This window comes from Diadema antillarum, unplaced genomic scaffold (genome assembly GCF_040938485.1).
Source record: "Diadema antillarum isolate AM-2024a unplaced genomic scaffold, OU_Dant_1.0 scf00000170, whole genome shotgun sequence".
In the NCBI taxonomy this organism is placed as follows: domain Eukaryota; kingdom Metazoa; phylum Echinodermata; class Echinoidea; order Diadematoida; family Diadematidae; genus Diadema; species Diadema antillarum.
Genome location: NW_027271059.1, coordinates 1,833,166 through 1,854,753, shown reverse-complemented (window position 1 = coordinate 1,854,753; position 21,588 = coordinate 1,833,166). Strand labels below are relative to the sequence as shown.

At 37.0% G+C, this 21,588-nt stretch overlaps 1 pseudogene; it reads left to right on the top strand.

The window, feature by feature from the left end:
- Positions 1-15,482, top strand: part of LOC139722691 (uncharacterized) — a 49,969-nt pseudogene extending 34,487 nt beyond the window's left edge.
- Positions 15,483-21,588: the final 6,106 nt, after the last annotated feature.

The following is a 21,588-nucleotide window of genomic DNA, read 5'->3' as shown; positions in this document are numbered from 1 at the left end:
AAGGCCTGATTCTATCGTGGGAAAGGTCTCATAAAACCAAAATGAATCGGAAAGAAGAAAAACAGAGAGGCGTTCGGTTCACTATTAATGATATCAACATGGGGATTGTAATGAGGTTGCTTGTACGTGTACTCAACATGTACTTTGAATTCAAGATTTCGATAAGATGGAAGATAATTACAACTGTGTGTGTTAAAAAAAAAAAGAAGAGAGGGAGAACAAAAAATTGGGGCCTTATACAGCAAATGATTTGCCCCAGACAATAACTAACGTAAAACAAAAATAATAATAAATCTATAGAGATATTGAACAAGAATATTAATATACCATGATGTCTCCACGAGGGAGCTGCTCATAACTTCTCCACGTGGGAGCTCATAATGGACGTCTCCGCAAAGGAGCTCATAAAGTCTCCACGAGGGAGCTCATATAGATTACAACTTTACGACTGAAATCATCATTTTATGGGGCTGTAGATGACAAGACACATTCATGTTGAGTAGTTGGTAGGTTGTGTTTTCTACCGCATGCTGCCATCGTGACCAAAGGGACAAACATGAGACTCCAAACATTCGCAACACATGATAAGGCAAAATATTCTTTATCCCTTTTTAAGTTTTCTTTTGAATGAGTATTTCTACCCTGGCTTGTAAAAAAAAGGTAATGGAACCGTAAACTAAGAATATGACGCTTGCAATGATATCTGTATCAGCATTAATCGCCTTTTGGTTTGTAATCGTTCATCCATAAACCCCAGAAATTTTACCATGTGGCAGCACGGAGACTATGGCAACTGTTTTACATTTAATGGCGCGAACCCCGCAGACAAAGCCAAGGTAGCGAGATATACGGGCAGAACTGGCGCGCAGTATGGTGAGTTAACTGTATTTTTTTTTTACAGAGAAAACACTATAAAGAGTACTATTAACATTGCATTTATTCAACACAAAGAAAGCAAAATGAACAAGGGTGAATGTGACATAAACAATAATATGATCTGTAAAAAAATTACTATGTGCATGCTTCGAGTTCGGCTCTGACTCCCGATTTCTGTTTGTTTGTTTGTTTGTTTGTTTTTTGTTTATTTGCTTGCTTGTTCGCTTTCTCATCTTTAAAAGGACTCCATCTCACATTGTTCGTGGAGCAGCCTGAGTATGTTGGCTTGCTGTCCACGGATTCTGGCGTGAAAGTCTCCATTCACCCGCCCACAGTGCAGCCGTTTCCAGAAGACGACGGTATAACAGTGTCTACGGGACAAAAGACTTCCATCAGTCTGAGAGAGGTACGTTTCTTACTTGTCGAAGTTCACATCAAATCATATTAGAATAAGATATTCTACGGTTTGAAAAAAAAACCCGATTTGTTTGGTTGTTTTAGCTGGGATTAGGATTATTGAACGGCTATCAAGTTGATGACGTCATAGCCTCACTGGATTTGCTTTATGTGATTTTTAACGAGGTGGACTGAAGTCTAGACTAAATTTCGAGGCTCTCATTAGTTCTCTAGCTAAACATCACGATATAGACATTTAACATATATTCCATTGCTACAGTTTCTCAGATGATCAATTTTACTAGTTATCAAAGGCTAAGTAGACGAGATGACTATGTAACTGTGTACACTATATCATATAAACAAATACACACACATTATATGTGTATATGATAATTGTATATATATAATAATAAATATTATGATAGATGTCATGATAATGATCAAATGCTTATATCTTTAACAAACGCAAAGTAATGTAACAAGAATTCGCTTTGAGTAGAATGGTCTTGGGATTCCTTGATAATTATGCAGTTTATGATACAAATTTACTGAATATAAGAAAAAAACCAATGAGGTCTGTAAGCTGAAATGTTTAAACAAGGCATGCAGTTTCGTTTTATTCCGTTTTGCTTGTCTTTCTCTTATATTGTATTGTATCTATGCATACTGTATAATATTCATAGTATATTATCATATTGTATATGACATTTTCCAGGTCAACGTCACGAGACTCGGGGGTCGATATGGCTTCCCGTGCACCAGAGACGGGTCGAACACTAACTTCACGGAGATGGCCGAGTTTTCTTACAGCGACAGAGCGTGTTATAAAATGTGTCTTCAGAGGGCTCTCTTGGATCGCTGTAAGTGCATCACAGACATCAGACTCATCAACACGACCCAGTGTACCTCCCTCAACTCGACACAAGGTATACGGCTTTATCATGATTTGGTCTATCAGTCCCCCGTCAGTGGATCATAACTCAAGCCACATTTTATATAATAATAATAATAATAATAATAGTAATAATAATAATAATAATAATAATAATAATAATAATGATAATAATAATAATAATGATAATAATAATGATAATAATAATAATAATAATAGTGGTGGTAGTGGTGGTGGTGATAGTAGTAGTAGTAGTAGTACGTAGTAGTAGTAGTAATCATCATCATCATCATCACCATCATTATCTGATTTATCATAATAATATCAATAATAAAAGTATGTATTTTCCAGCTCAATTTTTTATTCTTGCCACACAGTAAGCGGGAAAAGGATTCAAATTCACGATAGTTCTGATAGGCTTGGTAAATCATCATTTGAATTCCTTGTCGTCTATTCAAATTTGTTATTCGTTCAACAGCTTTTTCAAAGTGGTCAAGCACATTTGTACATTTTTTTTTTCTCATTCGAACTTCTTGTCTTTCCCAAAACATCTTTCAATGACTCGACCGAGGTTAAACACAAAATATTTCTCTCCACTTTCACTTCAAACACAATATGCCACAAAATTAACGCATTGAAGTTTGGCACATTAATGAGTAATCGTCCTGAAATAATTATAATAAAAATTAACGAGTAAAGGTTTCTAGTTTCGAAGCCAGCAAATACATCCTAATAATCCCAAAAAGATAGTGACGTTCAACATTAAATTCCGGAAACGAAACACATTATAGTGTCTGTGCAACCAACTGAATGTTATTACTTCCTGTAAGAGAAGTCCTTAAAGGGATGGTACAGTATTGGTGGAGATGAGAATTGGGCTTTTAACTTTTTGCGAGATACCAAGAAAACACTTATGATATAGTACAGAGCATACCATTATAAGAGGAATTCAAAGTTTATTTGATGAAATTTGGGTTTGGAATCACTGAAACATCCAAAAACAAAGTAAAACAAAGCGATTTTATTATTATTTATTTATTCACGTTTTCTTTAAAAATACAGGGTAAGTCTCATTCAAGCCAGAGGCCTGCTTTTCAAGAGAGCCCTGTAATTGTACAGATTCATTTTGCATATTATGATAAAAATTATACAGGGAAATAGAAGATAATACAACAAATGACAATTCAAAATACAAAGGATTAAGGAAATAGACATAGTCAAAACCTTACATATACACACAAGCGCATATACTCATGCGCGCATGCACATCATGCACACACGCAGACACACAGACACGCAGACGCACACACACACACACACACACACATGCATACGGACACAGACACATCTGTCTTTAGTAGATCCATAATAACAAATAATGCGTTTCATTAACATGTTACAATGTACACTACTGCCAAATAAACTTACTAAAACATTAATCTAATCTGCCTTTTGAATGTTGACAGTGATGGACACGTTTGTACAGTACTTGGTAGATTGTTGTATAAAGAGCATGCTATGTACGAAAAGGAGCGTTTCTTATAGTCAGTACGCGGGTGCGGAATGAATAGTGGATTATTGAGGGCGTGTCTGGTATAATACAACACAGGGCGTCTTTCGACTAAAGGGTTTAAGTACGGAGGGGCTAAATCGTTCAAGATTTTAAAAACTGTAACACAATACTGGTATTTCAATCTCCCATTTACAGACTGCCATTTCAATGAGTTTAGTAAAACAGCTTTTGGAGTAGTATAATCAGTCTTCAGAATTAGTCTTGCGTATTTGTTTTGAAGCCTTTGTAACTTTAATATACAATTACTGTATTACCTTTCGTGCAATTCCCCCATACCACTGCACAGTAATCTATGTGAGATAAGATCAGGGAATAATATAACTGTATCAACATATATTTGGGTAAGAATTTTCGGATCCTCCTTATACATGATATAGCTCGAGAGATTTTGCTTATGATTTGGGAAATATGTGGTGACCAGTTAAGGTTTTCGTCAAAATATACACCTAAGTATTTTAGACCAGACACGCGCTCTGACCTTGGTAACAAATACTAAGTTGACATTTATTAATGCGTTTCTTTGATCCAAACAGCATCAATTTAGTCTTATTAACATTAACTTGTATTTTGTTTATATTAAACCATTGAGTTCTGTCGGTCAGGTATGATGTAAACCATTCTAGCTCCATATCCTGAATACCATAGAAAGACAATTTCTGTAATAAAAAAGAATGAGATATAATATCGAAGGCTTTTTTCAGATCTAAAAAAAATTGCCCCTGTGACGTAGCCAGCATCCATATTGTCTAAGATAAAGTCACTAATGTCTGTCAGACATGTTGAGGTTGAATGCTTGGCCGAAAACCGGACTGCCGTTCAGATAATAAAGAATTGTCGATTAAATATTTGTAAATTTGTTCATGAATAGCTTTCTCTAATATTTTCGATATTAATGGTAACAGCGAGATTGGTCGAAAATTTGAAAGTTCTGATGATTGTCCGGTTTTTGGAATTGGTATTATTTTAGCAACTTTAAAGTCACTGGGAAATTTTCCTGATGAAAGCGATCGATTAAAAAGGACGGTTAGTGGGCCAGCAATGTAAGGTGCGGCAATCTTGAGTAGTTTAGGATGCAAATCATTTAGGCCACCAGCCTTTGAACAATCAATACATATCAATTCCTTTTCAACAAACTGTACACTGATATCAGTAAATTTAAACATACTTACAGTTGGTTGCAATGTATGCATATCATTAATACCAAAATTATCGTTATTACACATATTCATACCAACATTATTAAACATTTTATTTAATTCATCAGCTATTCTATCTTTATCATGACAATGTTTTCCATCAATAATGACTTTCTGATCAGAAGCTGATGAGGTTTTATTTGGTAATAATTTTTTCATCAATTTCCATGTTCTACCCATATCATTTGTCTGTTCAAATTGTTCTTTATAATATTTCCTACGAAGTTTTTTATTTAACTTATTTGCTTTATTCCTAAAGTATATAAATCCCTCCCAATATAAAACATTTCTCGTTTGAAAAAATTTCTTTTTATTATAATTTCTTTCTCTTGCTAAATGTAAATAATCATCGTTAATCCACGGAGATCCATTCTGTTTCTTTCGTACCGTAGTGAAGGGAGCATGTTTGTTACTTAGTGTAACAAAGTTCGATTTGAACTTGCCCCACATTTCGTCAACGTCCTGCGACTCTGAAAAAAAGCAATCCCAATTGATTGCTGCCAAATCTTGTAAGAAGAGACTCTTGTCAAAACGTCTGAAAGAGCGAAAGGTAGAGATTTGGGGCGTGTACTTGGGAATGGACGCTTTCATAGTTACATACACAAGAGAGTGATCACTAAATCCCACTGACTGAACTCCAGAATTCAAAGAACCCATTGAATCCGTGGCTAGGATAAGATCTATTAAGGATGAACTGGTTGGAGTTACGCGGGTGGGAACATCAATTAGCTGGGAGAATTGTAAAGAGTTACAAAGTTCGTTGACTTTCTTTGAAAGAGGATTTTTTGTTAGCATGTTACAATTAAAGTCACCAACAAGAAAGATCTTATAATGCAAGGAAGCACAGTCTACTTGGGCTTCCAGTAACTCAAAAAAGGTATTAGTGCAGCTAGGTTTCCTGTACACAATTCCAAGTAAAACTGATGGCGAGTTTGAAAACTGAATCTCAACCCACATTAATTCAATATCGTTGGTTTTTATGTTATATTTTCTCACATATGATACGTTATCTTTAATATAACATGCTACACCACCTCCGTGTTGGTCTCTATCTTTTCTTTCACATTTATAGCCTTCAATGGATAACATATTTGAACCAATCTCATCATTAAGCCATGTTTCTGAAAGTGAAAGAATATCATACTGGTTGTTCCTTAAGAACATAGATAATTCGTGAGTGATTGTTTCGAAGACTTCTTATGTTTAAATGTGCTATTTTCATTCCTTTACAAGATGGAAACTTTGAATTTTGTAAAATGACATCAGGTTTTTTCACAGATTCAAGTTTGGCATTAACTTGATCAGACGTATCGTAGAATGGTAACACTTTTAGAATACATTTGGGACACTTCCAATGTAGAAATTTTTCGGATGAGTTGTACTGATCAGATGTCACACTCGCACAAGAAATGTGAACCCATTCATTACACTCTGTACACAACAATGCTTTTTGGTTTGATTTGACAGGCAGCAGACAACATACGCATGGATACTTAAATACCATTACAAATTAACAACGACATATATCACAGGCAAAAGTCGTGGTAACTACATGAAATAGGCAAATGATAAAAACAAAATCAAGATAGAAAGGTGATATGGTTAAGTCATATCTCAAGTTCTTACAACCGGGAGTTGAGTCTCTCGAGATCGCGGTCTTTGGTGATGGTGAATCGTTCGCCTCTGGGTGATTTCACGATGATTTTACCGTCTTGCGTCCATAGTTTACAATCTTTCTTTGTCTGGTCTCGCTTGATTTTCCAGAAGAGTTTTGATCGTCGTTTCGTCAAGTTCTCGTTGATGAAGACGGTTTTGTGCTTCGAAGATTGCTTCCTGAGGTTGAATCGCGCTTGGTAGACCTTTTCTCTCACGCGATAATTTGCGAATTTGATGATGACGTTCCTTGGCTGCGATTTCCTTCCCTTGTTCGAGGTCGAGGTGTTCGAGGTCGAGGTGGCGGCAGACGACGGCTGTTCGAGGAGGGGTCCTAATCGATGAGAACGGTCGATGTCATCGTCACGTAGTTCGATTCCGAGATCCTCCTGGCATATCGTTTTGATGATGGTATCGGTGTTTTCGTCCGCCTTCTCCTGTATTCCAGCAAAGATGAGGCAGTTTCTCCTGGAATATTGTTCTGCCTCATCCATGGCGGTTTCCAGATCACGCACGGCCGCTTCCAGGGACGCCATTTTTTCATCGCGGCTTTCAATGTTGAATTGCAGAGATCGCTGAACTTCCTCACATATGGTAGCCTGGACCTCATTTAGCAGCTTGTGTTTCAGAGCGTTGACGAGCTTGGTGATAAAATCCGAGTCAGATAGCAGGTTTTCCACTGCAGCCTGAATAGTTTCAGTCAGCTCGACATCATCAGCTCCGTTTACAGCAGGATCATCATGCTGTTTCTTCGCTGCAGTACACGGGCTATCGCCGGCTTTGTTCGTAGTAGTGGCCCGTTTGGGTCGGTCGTTTGCAGGCATTTTGTGACATAGATTGCTGGTCTATTGTAAAGTATATGTTCGGCGGAGCGGTACTTCACACACGTCTATACATTACGGCGTTCAGTAGTTAGATGTTAGATCGTAATAAAGTGTGGGTTCCACACTTTATCGGAATTGCTCTTTTTTTTTTTTTGGATATCTCAGCCATTTCAAAACCAATTTTCATCAAATAAACGTTGAATTCCGCATAGAATTACATGCTCTTTCATATTTTATACAAGGTTTCTCATTATCTCACCAAAAAATGTTACACTGCAAAAAATCCGGTGTTAAATAGTGAACACCGAGCTGGTGTTAAATTTTCGGTGCTCATTTATGGTGTTAAATTAACACCTCCGGGTGTCATTTCCAAATTTAAACTGTTTTTGAAGAGTTTCTTAATAACTGAACTTCTTGTTGATTTTTTATTTAAACAAGACGATCAAGAATTTTACATTAAAATACTAGATTTTTGAAAAAATGTGAAAATGAATTTACACCAAAGTAACACCAGCTGGTGTGGTCTCTTATTGAAGCTGGACGGGTGTTAAACCATTGATATTAACACCAACAAATATCAAATCAACACCATGTGGTGTCATTTTTGAATTAACACCAGTACAGTGTCAAAATAACACCAGGTACAGTGTCAAATTAACACCACGAAGTGTCAGGTGAACACTTTTCAACACCATCACAGTGCATTTTCAACACCTGTGGGTGTGGTCCTTTATTGAAGTTTGATCGGTGTTAGATTTAACACTCGTGGTGTTAAATCTAACACCGATGTTTTTACAGTATAGAAACCCGAAATTAGGTCTCAACCAAAACTATATGATCCCTTTAAAAGAACCTACAAGCATTTATAGAATTGGTGTCTCAAGAAAAAGCAAGAATGGAGATAGAATGAGGAAAATATTAAAGTAAACATTCGAACGCCTATAACGTAGCAGTTAGGGTGCACATAATTCACGCATATATAATACAGTAATAATGATAATACTGTAGGTGCCTTACATATTCCAAATGCATGATTTCTTGTTGCAGAACGGTGCCTGCAGCTGGTCTTGTATCTCTACGAAACAAACACCCTGGGATGCGCCTGCCCGATCTCTTGCAGGTATGATGATGCATGGAGCTTAGAAATAAAATAGCTGTCGACTTAGAAGGGAGTGTATGAGAAGTTTTGTCAGAATAAATTGTTCCATTGTTGAGCGTTGCCGTTCTAGACAGACTTTGGCATAACGCAAGAAGGAGATTGTCACAGAAGAATACAGTTTATAGTTAATTATCGGAATTATAACACATGTTACACTTATCGCGAATCACTGCGTTGCTCTCGGCATGTTTCAAGTATTCTGAAATATACAATCTCATATAAAAAAATCCTGTAAATCCGTAACATCGTCATTATCATTAATATCATTTTAATTATTACCATTATTATCAACATCAGAGGTGTATGAAATAGTAATACTACAACGTAGTAGTAGTAGTATATAGCAATATAGTAGTAGCAGTAGTGTAGTGTAAGACTTCGTGTTCATCGCTGATAGTCGTATATAACAATGATATTGCAATAAAGTTATATTCCTGAAACGTCTCTCATAACGTCTTGGGACTCGAGCCATTTTCAGACATGTATAACGTGGCAACCATTATGGGAACGATAATGATCATACGAAATTAATTTTGATACTTCTGTTGGTAGAATTAATAGAGGGACTACATGACATGTGCAGTGAAGGAAACATCATTATAATTACTATAGTTATTATATTCCACATACTAAGAATCTTGCTATAGGATTGGTTATGAGCTTATCACGTGATAAAGCGTAGTTTTGCCCATCACATCACATGAGAAGAAATGTTCGTTACACTCTATGTTGATAGTAAGCAAATAATTTACGTTGGTGAAGGTGATGGGACAAACTATATAGCGTACATATTCAGATCGCCGAGGAAGTGATAGTGATTGTCTCATTGCCTGAAACTAAAAGTTGATTATTTGCTTTATATTCCACATCTAGGGTCCTAGATATTCCCATTTTATTCCACATCTGAAACCGTTTTAGCTGTCTTTAGGTATCCTCAGGGCTTAGGCTACGTATGAAGTTTACTTTAGACGTATGCGCGTAGATGACAAAACAAAGAATTTGCTCCGCGCCCCGCGCGTGGCACGAAATAAAAGAGCGTTGCACTGTGGTCTATCATTTGTCCCATGTCAAAATGATAGACCACAGTGCATCGCACTTTTATTTCGCGCGTACTCAAAATTGTAAGTTATTTCACGCGTTAAGACTGTGTGGGGTAAGAGATCAGCGAAACAAAATGACTATCATCATAGAGTGTAACGAACTTTTCTTCCCAGGTGATGTGATGGACAAAACTACGCTTTATCACGTGATCTGCTCTTGACCAATCCTATAGCAAGAATCTTAGTATGTGGAATAAATCCCTTTAGTTTCGCTGATCTCTTCAGTCCATACAGTCTTTTATACGCGAGATGAGTACGTGCGAAATAAAAGTGCGTTGCACTGTGGACTATCATTTAACTAGGTCACTTGATATATAGTACACGGTGATTTCAAGTTCGGTGCTAGTGCTGGTCTCTAGTGCTAGCTCCCAAATAACTGCGTTAAATCGAGCTCCAACACCGGCGGTCATATTAACGAAGCGATACCGATCAAAATTATCGATCCCAACACCGAGGTGCTAGCATAGCACCACCGTGCAACCCGCGAGAATTGTGCGACGAAAAAAAATTATCGCGCGTGATAAAAGTCAAAATATTAAAAGATGCCGCCATGACTGCTTAGTTTTGGACACAAAATGAGGAAGAGTGATTAAAATACCACAAATTTAATTGCTTCTTGAAATCACAATTACCTTAATTTTGTTCCTAAGCTCAGATTTACATAGCCATGTCGAGAGTGTTCCTGTACGTTACGTGATGGGCGACCACTGCATTAGCATAGACTTTGCACGTAAAACGTGCATCTTATTATGGAAGGGAATGCGGGTCTCGAACGGCAACGCTAACACCAGCACCGAACTTGAAATGACGAAATGATAATCCCTGGGGACTAGTGTTAGTCAATTGGGAAAAAGAACGTAAATCGCTAACACAAACGGCGGAGCTCGACTCAGCAGACGACATTCAACACCGAGCCCAGCACCAGCAACCGGAAATACGTCATAATTTTGAGGTCACCTCCCAACACCGACGTGATTTCAAGTTCGGTTTTATCGCCGGTGCTAGTGCTGAGATAGCACTAGCACTAGCACTAGCACCGAACTTGAAATCACCCAGTGCAACACACTTTTATTTTGGTGCCGCGTGGTGCGCGGACCAAATTCATTGTTTTGTTATCTACGCGCATACGTCTAAAGTAAACTACGTAGCCTAGCGCCTAAGCCCTAAGGAGAGACCTAAAGACAGCTAAAACGGGTTGAGGTGTGGAATAAAATTGGAATATCTTGGATACTAGATGTGGAATATAAAGCAAATACAAACTGTAATCAACTTTTGGTTTCAGGCAATGAGACAAGCTAACACTTTCCTCGGCAGTCTGAATGTGCACGCTATCTTTCCTCAGCTGCGCTTCGGAAAGATAGCTACATCCAGATCGCCTCGGAAGTGATAGTTTGTCCCATCATCTACGTTGATTATTTGCTTACTGGCATAGTCCCACATCTTCGATTCCGCGCTGGAAAAAAAAAAAGATTCGCAGTCATCGTTAAAGAGACTAAGTCACTAATGTTGGCCGTTGGCAATGCCAGTTACCAATGGCATGATGATTAGTGATGATGGTAGAGACTGTCGGTTAATCGGGAATTGCACTTAATCGGGTAAGAATAAAAAGACTACATTGAGAGCAGGTTTTGCGTTAGAAGAACAGAGTTAACCATGGTAATAGTGATCATTGTTACCTCATCTACGCGCACCGTTGACAAAACCTGTACTTACTGCCTAATATTTCTCTTGAACCTGTGTATTTCAATAGTGAGATTATGTATCGCCCGAATGCATTTGCAGCACTCTGGCCGGCGGAAAGGTATGAGGTGAGTATACAAGCCTGTAATAATTATCATAGGGGATTATTATTGTTCATCACCCACAAGACCCCGACAGTTCTTTTAAGAAGTGGTCACGCTGTCAATGTAATGATGAAGTCGTTTTGATATCCATTATTTTGTTCTTCTGCATGGATACTAGATAACACTGTGTAATTTTGATTCGATTACGTCTGATAAGATAAGGCCTGGGAAAATATTACCAGAAATTACGCTAGATAATAATCCTTTTTCTGTGCGCTGAATAAATCGTTTCAGATTATTATTTTAGCATTTCTATTCAGAAAATTGTATTTCATCGATCATCTAATAATAAGTTTTTCGATTCATGAATGTTTGATGATGATAGTATTTAAAAAAACACACATAAAATGAAATCAAATCAAGTCTAGACAAATCAATTCATTTACATTTTCTATACAGTTTTGATTTTTTTTTTGAAAGACAAACTACACGTGTATGTTGATAGTGTGGAATAATGAAAGGTAATATTTTTCTTCGTTTTCCTCCTCCACTTTCACACACACAAACTATCATCCTCGTACACTCACACACACTCACACACACACACACACACACACACACACACACGCACACACACACACACACGCGCGCTCTCCAGGAACATCTAGCGGACCAGCTGACAGAAATTAACAAGAAAGCTGCCAGAACTCTGAACAACATAGAACTGTCCAGGTAATGTTCCAGTTGATACAGAAAAAGCATATTTAGCATCACATTCAAGAAATTTGTTTCTGCAATCTGACACTTGTTTGTTTCACACCTTGAATGCTTTCTGGTTTTAATAGGCAACACCTTTGTATAACATTTCATTGAAATATCTTATTACTGTAACAAGACAATCCAACAAAATCATTGTATTCAATGGTCATCACCAGTAATTGTGGAAGAATTTTTTTTTTCGTGGCATGGAGATTGCTGTAAATGGACGTCTAGACATACCCTCTTCCCCCACAAGTTAAAAAAAAGGAAAAGGGTAGGCCTAAATGTGTATGCAGCACGCGTACGAGGTGACTTTCACAAATCATGATTTCCGTGATTTTTAAATCATTTTCTTTCTTTATTCATTCATTGATTTTACTGATTAAATGAAATAGAAAATGAATACTACATTGAAATGCAAGGAGGATCAAAATAAAAACTACACGCTTCAATACCGACCTTTTGGCAAAGTGGCCCACATTTCTATATTTTTACGTTGGCCGCTCTTTTCAAATAACAAAATACTTAGTTTCAACAATAATTAGTTTCATGTGTATGTAAATATATAAGTATTGTTGTAATACATTGTACATTTTTCCTAGAACTTGTACCAACAAAAATGTGCTTCGGGAATAAAATCTCATTTCAATTCAATTGAATTGAATTGAAAGAAGACAAAAATTATAACTATAATAGACACAAGCTTACCATTACAATGCTACTATAATATTATCAAGTGAACAAATGGCAATGAGAACACGACGTGTTCTATATATCTAGGAAAATCAACAAGGCAACATAAATGAACAAAAATTAGAAAGGTAGAAAAACATTTCAAATAGCAAGTCTAGAGGCAAAAAATAGCATTTTGTTCGCACCTTGAATGAAAGAATGGTGTTGCGATTGTCTGCTAAAGGAAACAGACAAACAAGTGGATGTGTATGTGTGTATCTTTTAAATACATTTTGATCAATTAGCTATTCTTTTTGTTACAGGAAGAACCTTGTCAACCTTATTATATACTTCGAGGAGCTCAACTACGAACTTAACTTACAAGTCGCTACTAATTCGGTGAGTGTTTCATAGAGACCGTACTCTCTTCTCGTAACGAAAGTTTACCCCGTATTCCAGTTTGATTTTAGTAAAACAGAGAAGTGGGATTATACAGAACAGACAAGACAGAAGTCAAGAAATCTTCTAACTGAGTCCTCTGCCACATATAATACACAAATATGCAAAATAAAATGATGATGTCATGGCCTCATGTGCCAACTACTTTCATAGGTTATTCATTTAATATTCTTTATGTTATAAACTCTATAGAAGTATATCCGTCGCATATTGGATCTTCAGTTGTTAAGGTTACGGAATAATTTATGGCTAACAGGAGGATCGTAAATTTTCCGATCTCTTAAGAAGAAAAGCATGAGCTTAGGATTTTTATTACATTGTAATAACAAATTGTTTATTCTGTGAGATATGGAGGGTAATTTCTTCATCTCCTTTTCTATTTTTGCCTTTATGGTGAAGACCAACTGTAGAGTAGCTTGAAAGCACTGAATTGAATTGAATTGAATTGAATTGAATTGAATTGAATTGAATTGAATTGAATTGATTTGAACTAAATTGAATGGAATTGAATTTAAATGAATTGGATTGGATTGAATTGAATCGAATTGAATTTAATTCCACATCATGGGGTGGAACACCATGATCAGCAGAGCTGGTTTCCATAGGGTAGGAACAGATTCTTATCTATTACTCTTAGATATTAACATGTTAATGTTTATTCTCTTGTTTTGAACATCATTATCAGTAAGTACGTTCACAGTCCTAGAATTCATTCGATATCTGCAGACGTGATGGTGTGCGAAGAAGTATAAGTTCACATTTTTTTTTCTTTTACACAATTATCAGTGCGATACCGAAACAAGATCTTCACTTAATCCTTTGGCAATGTCCTCGGGTTTCTTTGCAAAGCAAAATAAAGATAACGTGTCATCTACGAATAGTGACAGTTCACTATGCTTGACAAAAGAAGGCAATTTATTCACATAGTTGTTATAAGGGAAAAGAGGACAGGTTCAATCAGGGATCCCTGTGGTACCGCATACAGTTTATACTTATATAGCTCATCTGAAACGAAACCACTTAGATTGTGTCCGGTTCGACGAACGATAGTTTTAAACCATCTTATCATAGCATTTTAAGCAAAGACACATATACATTGCGTTTGTGAGTTAATGTACAATGGCAAAAAAAAAAAAAAACCTTTAAACAACTGATTATTACCCAACAATGTCTACAGGCACAATAGTATCAAACCATTTCTTTTTTCTTTTACATTTAGCAATGCATATTTGGGTAGAGTGCTTTGGACAAAAGCCAAACTATTTATTTGTAAAAATGTGGGTATCAATCAAAGAAGTCTGAAGTAGGTCGTAAGCAACTTTCTCTATGATCTTGGCACGAAACGGGGTAACAGAAGTAGGTCTAATTACCGATATCATCTCTGCAGGTTCACTTGTAAATTTGAGTATCACGAGCATAATATCCTTCCATTCATCTGGTATTGTGGCCTTTTGTATTGATTAATTCATCAGAAATGTTAGCGAGGGAGCTATCAAAGATGAGATGCATCTCGTAAGTTTGGCCGGTATTTTGTTGTTGTTGTTTTGCCTATTCTATTTTTACATTTATACCGTGAGAATCATCTTATACCTCCTTTCTATATAAGGGTTCGTTCAATCCTTGATACTACTGCACGTATTACTCTTTTTGTCTGTTAATTTCTGTGCTTCGTTGACACAGTCTTTACCGCATAATTTCTTCTGGAAATGTTACACAGACTACGACTAGCTCTCTGAGGTTAAACACTTTGTATTTTACCTGTTGGATTATCATCAATCTCATTATCACTTTTTAACGCCTACCCCTTCCCAGATTGCCAGTCTGTTGGGTAACTTGGGCGGTATCCTTGGTCTCTATATCGGCATGTCATTCATGTCCATTGGCGAGATCATTCTTCTCTTTGGCTGCATCTTGCAAATCCTCGCCAAGAGAATCCGCCGACATCCCACATCGCCGGCAGAAGAGGCGAAGGAGAGTCCACGCGCCGACACCGCCGCTGACGAGGACCAATCTAAGCGCGACAATTGTCGCCGCGTGCTGATCTCGCTGATCGTGGCGGTTCTCCTATTGATCATCGCTGCGGTAGTCTGCCTTGTCGTGCTTTATGCTCGAGGCACAATAGCTTTCGCCCTTTGATTTACTCTCTGGGATGACAAAGCGATTTATTGTGATTATATAAAGCAGTGGAGGACATGTTATAGGTCCTTTGTCATGAAGATTTAGTTCTTTGGTTAGCTGTCACGATAGAGGTGATTTCGGTTAACTTTAATCTAATTTTTTGATTACATTTAAAAATGTTTTTGAGACCCAAGTATAGCCATGTTACAACACAAATTGAAACTTTTTTTATCATGATCTATATTGCCTACTTTACGACTAAAATTGACATTATTGATAATGAATACAACCTGAATATTTATAACGATGATCTTTTTGCCCTTATTCATTCTCATTTTGTATCAGAATTGTCGTTTGATTTTATGTTGTTGTGTTTTAAAGAAAGGAGAGAGAGAAAACAAAAAATTGATTTAAATCATGCATTTCAATTTCAAGGTAGAATAACAACTTAAGCATTATAAAGGGCCTATGTACACACTTCAAAATGCATTCATCACACTACGTCTGAAATGGCAGGATTGTAAGAGGCACACACAAAGCTTGCTGAAAACGATCCCATATTCTTTCCATTTTCCAATGCTGGAAACATTCGTCAATACAACCAATATCTTGGCTATAGAGATTGAAATGGGTGAGGTGGCTTACTTTGAGCATGAGCATGGTTAGCCTATAACGGTTGTGATTAAACTAGCATTATATAAATTTGGTAGACCTGACAACAGTTTGGACATTTCTTTCCCCCACCCGCCTTTGCTTTTTTTGGTGGTTGTACATTTGGCTGGATCCTACACGCTGTTCTATGTATGGTACATGTAGGCCTATTCATAGTCCTTTTGTATTTTCATAAGTACCACGTCTATATAAAGAGTGGAGTACGTTGCATTACATCATAAAATCTAGCACACGCCTCCACTTCTTAAACGAGCTTGCTTACCAAGAGACGGATTGCCGTGAACTTGACTGATAACGACGAGCTAGTCTTGATTGAATTCCTCGTGCTTTGTAAAATAGCAAGGTACAGGCCACAGGACTTTGTCAAACGGCTTACAGATATACGTAAGTCGCCCTATCGTGGATTGGTCTCAACAGAAACTTTACATCCAGACGGGTGTATTCATGTTCCTGCGTTATTTGGAAACTCAAAAGTTGCGCCAAAGTTTGCAAGATGTGATATGTGTTGATATCGGGGCAGTCTTTGGAAGTTGGCAAGTGTGAGGAGATGACCATTATTATTATTATTTTTTAAATATTGACGTCTTTATTGACGTGCACTTTTTCAGGACGAGAGGGAGTGAGGGCAAAGATCTTGAACACGTGAAACGCAACCTAAGGCGCCAAGGCGCGTTGGGACTATAAATTCTCAGACCACCTCCTCCAGGTTACGAAAGCGCGCCACGAAATGGAACAATCACCAGAATTCTGCAGTAGGCCTAAAGGCCTATCAAATAGGGTCTAATCATACCGTATCACACACACACACACGCACACACACAGACACACACACACGCACACACTTTGGAAAGCACAGGGGAAAGTTTGAATCTCTCTTGTAATGTGTGCAATACACTTGGTGTGTGTGTGTGTATGTTTTCATGGTTTCTGTTTTACCTCTCTTTATTTTTTAGGGGGGATGGTATCGATGAGTTTCTTTTAATGCCATTATAGAAGCAATAAGACGAACACCATCCACCCCCTTTCGCCGACCTCATTATAACGCAAGTTTGAGTGTGTGACAGAAATCTTGATAAGCACTCATTATGGCACGTTCTGCAATGTAATCGTCTAGAAAATAATGATTGTATATAATATGCAAAAACGCAATCGTGTTTGCTTAGGCCTGCATTTTTGTGCAAAATGTTTTGGAATGCAATGTTTAGGAACTTCTTCATTAAACGGTGATTTGGATCAAAGTTGTGTCGACAGTGCTTGAAAATGAAATGTGCTAACAATGCAACACAACACACTTAGTCAAACCTACCACTGCTTAAATAAGCTCACACGAATTCGGGTATCTAGGAGCAGGTTGTACGGGTAAAATTTTCATTTTCCTGTTTAATAAGAATAATAATTACATTAGTATAGCAACTGTAAATATTATTTAACAATCACAATGATTATGATAATGATAATCATAAGAATACTTGATAATAATAATAATAATAATAATTATTATTATTATTATTATTATTATTATTATTATTATTATTATTATTATTATAATCATAATAAAGATATCCTGGGGCATTGCTTCATTATCATTTATTATGGGTATTTAAAAGTGCATTGATGTAGAACAGAAAAGTGCAGGATATAATTTCGAACATTGTGATATGCGTAAAGCCCCCCCCCCCCCCCCCCCAAAAAAAAGAGAAAAAGATAATAATAAATAAATAAATAAATAAATAAATAAATAAATAAAAATAATAATAATAATATTGATAAAATAAGAAATGAAAGAGAATGAAACAGCATAATTATACAGGTTACCATGGACCTCAGGTCCACGAGGTTACCAAATTGTCTTTTAACAAAATCCATGTTATGAAAGTAATGCCACCTGTTTTCTGTTTTTCAATAGGAAACCATAACAGATGGATTGAAATTCAGATTTCCGCTTTATATTTAGGTGTATATAAACAATTGGTGTATCATGTACAGTTTCCATCTGGTTTTGTTTTCTTTTTGTCCAATCCAAAGCCAAAATCATCTTCAGCTTATCTCATCTTTTTATAATAATTATAAAAAGATGAGATAAGCTGAAGAGGATTATTGATGGTCGCGTCGATGCTGCTGATGTCTGGAAAATGTCCCAATCATTACATTGTAAACAGCCTTATATTGTGCTGTGTTCGGTCATAACGAAAGTGTTTAATTTGTTGTATAGTTCACATTTTTCGCAGTATATTGTATAACAGAACTGAATTTGGAGTCAGGAGTTTCATTTTTAAGCGGTTATTCAACTCGATTGTTGCTATGGCATCATACACGTTACCTCGTATCACTTTCAAATAAAGTCATATATACCCTATCGAATACTTCCTTTCTACATATACATTATAGTATGTAGTTTCCAGTATACGGGTCATGCATCTGTAAAAATGCAAATGATTAGAAAGAATGCCTAGTTAGCCTATTTGAAGCGTTATCTGTTGCTGATCGTTTTATCGTGCTTTCAAGAGGAATACAGGTACTGTATATACATTGTAGATAGCAGATGATAAATATGAAGGTTAACAGAATCGGGCACTTGGAATACTTAAAAAAAAAAGAAAAAAAAAGATTCTTGCCTTATTATTCTAAGAATGTTTGTTGTTAATGTTTTGCTCATCACTGTCACGTTTTCATTAGATTTATTGTACACATTATGTATTTACATACGTGCTTTCTGTAATACGCAGTATGTGGTAGGTTGCAGGGGTACAACAAAGTTGGGTGTGTGAAATGTTTAAGTGCTATAATGAATATTATGTAGCTATTTTCAGAGTAAATTACTGCATGTATTGTGATAGACTACAGATGTCACGTTGCAGATGAAGAAATAAATGGGAAACGGAAATTACTCAGCTTATTGAGTGTGATATGTGTAAATAATCATGTTTGTCTATAGTGATAGACGCCTCAAATAAATCGCAATTATAGTTCTAGTCATTCTGCTTTAATATTCCAAGACTTCAGAACGAGTTAGTCTCACTGAGCTTCTCCGTTTCGTGTTTTTGCTTCGTTTTGTTTTTCTGTTTTGCTATATGGCTGTGGTTTGTTGTGTGTGCGTGCGTTTGTGTGTGTGTCTGTGTTTTGGGGGTCACTCTTCTTTGTATTAGAATGTGAAGATACAAGAGAGAGAGGAAGAGGTACAATATTGTATGAAGAAAGCTACGAGTATGATATACGTGTAAACATACGTTATACAGTTGTACACGTGTATCAACATCCAGAAATATCATTCTTGTGAATACAGAAGTACATTCAGGTATTTTTCACTCGATCTTGGATGCGTTCGTCAAGTAGCAGTACGTAGTAGCAGAAAAAAAACAAAACACACATACATACACACACACACACACACACACACACGCAAACACAAATCTAAAACAGTGTGCAACGTCTGCAATGTATATTCATGGTAATCCATGGCAGAGAACAAAAGCTCAGATATATTATCCATTGCATCACCCTCTTCCCCACACCCGCACATCAAAGTCCCACCCCCCCACACTCAGACGGTCAACCATATAACAATGCTTGTTCCAAATTCCTATAGAGATACCCCTTTACGGAGGGGAATGGGCTACTATTTTAACCCCTATTACGGGCTTTTGGAAGGGGAGCAATCAAAATTACCCCCTATACAAGGGTTTTGGAAGTGAGGCAGCAGAATCAATTGCTCCCCCCCCCCCCCCTCACAAATTTTTGGAAGGGAAGCTATAGTGAAGGAAAAGTGCTGAAGCGCCTACAGAGTCGTCTGCTATAGTGTTATGTACGTATTTGTATAGGATGACATATACGAGCAACGCATATAAATGGCGAAATATTCTATGAGAAGAAGCCAGCTAGAGCTTGGCATGCTCTGCAGCAGAGCATGCACCCGTGTTTCAGATTTTTATCTATTTTTGCTTTTATTTTTCGGTACGCTGTTTCACGATTGCTTGGAAAAGATTTGTAAACTACCCCTAATCACATGTATAAGTAATAAAGTACCCCTTTCCCGAAAAATCGGGAACGCGCATGCGGTACAGATGACCATCTGAGCTGGGGGGGGGGGGGGGGGATCATAGTGACTGATATCATTTGGTGTATGTGTTTAATACATAATTATGGAGTATTTCATCACGAGGGGAATATGAAAGGAACCAATTGGGCAATGTATATTTTATAGCCCTTTCTACATAATGAATGGATGCAAGTGACTTGCAATGTGAATGTGTACTAGTATTCATTTCCATTCCCACTGCATAACAGCAGCAACGCATTGTGACAAGGGAGAGATAGCAAAGACACATTTTTCATCCATTCGAAAGATTTGTGGCATTTTTGCATTTCATGATTCTAAATACATTAAGACATTTTAGAGGGGAAAATACCGGATTTATACATTACAGTGCACCCCGCTATATCAAACCCGGTTATAATGAAATTCCGGTTACAACAAAACAAAAATTCAGGCAGTAACATTATCTGCACTATGTATTTGAATTGTTTATTTGTTCAGTTATAACGAAGGAAAACTGCCAGTCCCGAGCACTTCGTTATAACGGGAGTCCACTGTACATACGAGTCCTGGCAGCACAATGCATAGAGTGGAACCTAGTTATGAGAAGGGTCATGGGATGGTGAAATTTACCTTGTTACTTCTCCTACCAGGGGAAAACATGCACAATGACTTTATCATAACAGGATATTGTTATATCCAACAGCCAATGCCCAACACCTCTTCACTCATGAAGTGACATTGTACATGTAATTGATTATTTCACTACAATGCACAGATCGATCTGAGATTCACTATAAGCGCGTCAATCTACAAGTACCACACAGTCTTCACTGTGTTGGGGTAAAAGTGAACTTTATCAATTTATTTTACCTACAAAACTGACACTCTGCTGGCATTCCTAAGATTTCAACAATTAAACTTTAATTTCATTCACATTTTCTGTCACACATTAAAGATATGTATTCTTGAAAGGTTAGTTGCATTTGAGGGTTGTGATCCGAAGTGCAGATATACACATACACAATACGAGAAAAATGTACAAGGTAAACTCAGTATACTATGGAAATCCCTTTCACTGAGAAATGTACTCCAGTCAATAGACGATTCGCTTAATTGATGTTATTTCATTCACAAAACACCACTAAACTAGAGAAGCACTGTGAGAGAGCAGACCTCCGCCAAGCAGCCACGATTATGATATCACCATTTCGTAGGCACTATCTTCAACACAAGCCTAGAGGTATATTTAGGGATATCTATGTAATACATTTCAGAGGCAAGTTTGGTGAAAATCTGATCATCCATTGTTGAGCTATTGGAAGATTAAGCTTATTGTGCACTCCCATTATAATGAACACGGTTATGTATAATGAATTCTGGTTATAACGAAGTGAAAATTTAAGCCCCAATATTATC